We start from the raw sequence: 2,329 nt of genomic DNA, 5'->3' as shown, positions 1-2,329 counted from the left end.
AGAGGATGCATGGAAGAGGTGGAGAAGGAAAAGACGGATTAAGCAGTGGAAAGTTACAAAAGAGCAAGAAATGAATATGTGTTGATTAGAAGAGAAGAAAGAAAGAAACAAGAAAAGGATATAATTGATAAATGTAAAGACCAACCAAGGCTTTTTACAGACATGTGAACAACAACATCAAAAATAGAGAAAGTATTGAAAGTTTAGAAGTAAATGGAGTATGCAGTGAAGATCCCAGGAAATGGCAGAGGCTATGAATGGATGCTTTCGGAAGGTATTCACAAAGGAGACTGCTTTTGACAAACCACTGGTAATGGAACAGAAAGGGATTATGAAGGAGTTTCAAGTAACTGTGGAGGAGATCAAGAACATGATGGGGAGTTTAGAAGTGAGAAAAGCTGTGGGACCTGATGGGGTATCAGGATGGATTTTAAGAGAATGCAGGAGCAACTGGCAGAAAAGTTTGTGAAGTAATTGATGCCTCATTAAGGGAAGGTGTAGTGCCCCAAGACTGAAAAGAGCTAACATTGTCCCAATCTATAAATCAGGTAACAAGAGAGACCCATTGAACTATAGACCAGTGTCACTTACAAGTGTGGTAGCTAAGATGTGTGAGAGGGTGGTGAAGAATAGATGGACAGACTTCTTGGAGAAAATGACATACTTTGTGAGTGTCAATTTGGTTTTAGAAAAGGGCGTTCATGCACGACAAACCTGATATGTTACTATTCGAGGGTGATAGATGTAATACAGGAAAGAGATGGTTGGGCTGATGGAATATATCTGGATTTAAAAAGGCCTTTGATAAGGTACCACACCGAGACTGATCTGGAAACTTGAAATGGTAGGAGGAGTGCATGGCAGTTTACTAAAATGGATGGAAGACTTTTGGTAGGAAGAGAAATGAGAACAATAATTAAGGACAGACCATCAGAATGGGGCTTGGTGGAGAGTGGAGTTCCACAGGGATCAGTGTTGGCACCAGTAATGTTCGCAGTCTACATAAATGACATGGTGGATGGGGTGTCCAGTTATGTGAGCCTATTTGCAGACGATGCAAAATTGTTAAGAAAAGTGAGATGTGACAAAGATTGCGAACTACTCCAGGAAGACTTGGACAGAATATGGAAATGGAGCTGTACATGGCAAATGGAGTTCAACACGACAAAATGCAAGAAAATAGAGTTTGGCAAGAGTGAAAGAAGAATCAGGAGTATGTACAAGATAGGAAATGAAGACATAAAACCAGTCATGAAGAAAAGACCTTGGGGTGACAATTACCAATGACCTATCGCCAGAGAGACATATAAACAAAATAATTGGAGAAGTATTGAACTTATTGAGGAACATAAGAGTGGCGTCAGATATTTAGATGAAGAAATGATGAAGAAAATAATTACTGCAATGATAAGACCGAGGCTTGAATATGCAACAATACAGTGGGCTCCGAACTTAAAGAAACACATAAGGAAACTAGAGAAAGTACAGAGGGCTGCAACAAAATGGTGCCTGACTTAAGAGATTTGACTTATGAAGACAGACTGAAAAGAATGCAACTTCCGACCCTGGAAAACAGAAGAGAAAGGGGAGACCTGATAGCAATATACAGAGTGATGATTGGCATGGAAAAATGGATAGGGAAGATCTGTGTATGTGGAATGAAAGAATGTCGAGAGGGCATGGGAAAAACTAAAATGGCCACTTATAGGAGAGATGTGAAAAATATAGCTTCCTCATAGAAGGGTGGAAGCATGGAATAGTTTAGACGTGGAAGTGGTCAACGCAAGGAATATTCATGATTTTAAGAAAAGCTGGACATTAATAGATATGGAGACGGGACAACACGAGCATAGCTCTTTTCCGTATGTTACAATTAGGTAAATACAATTAGGTAAATACACACACACACACACAGGAGAAGGAAAAGACGGATTAAGCAGTGGGAAAGTTACAAAAGAGCAAGAAATGAATATGTGTTGATTAGAAGAGAAGAAAGAAAGAAACAAGAAAAGGATATAATTGATAAATGTAAAGACCAACCAAGGCTTTTTACAGACATGTGAACAACAACAAAAAAATAGAGAAAGTATTGAAAGTTTAGAAGTAAATGGAGTATGCAGTGAAGATCCCAGGAAATGGCAGAGGCTATGAATGGATGCTTTGGAAGGTATTCACAAAGGAGACTGCTTTTGACAAACCACTGGTAATGGAACAGAAAGGGATTATGAAGGAGTTTCAAGTAACTGTGGAGGAGATCAAGAACATGATGGGGAGTTTAGAAGTGAGAAAAGCTGTGGGACCTGATGGGGTATCAGGATGGATTTTAAGA

This window comes from Portunus trituberculatus, chromosome 50, assembly GCF_017591435.1.
Source record: "Portunus trituberculatus isolate SZX2019 chromosome 50, ASM1759143v1, whole genome shotgun sequence".
Lineage (NCBI taxonomy): Eukaryota > Metazoa > Arthropoda > Malacostraca > Decapoda > Portunidae > Portunus > Portunus trituberculatus.
This window is presented reverse-complemented; position numbering follows the sequence as displayed.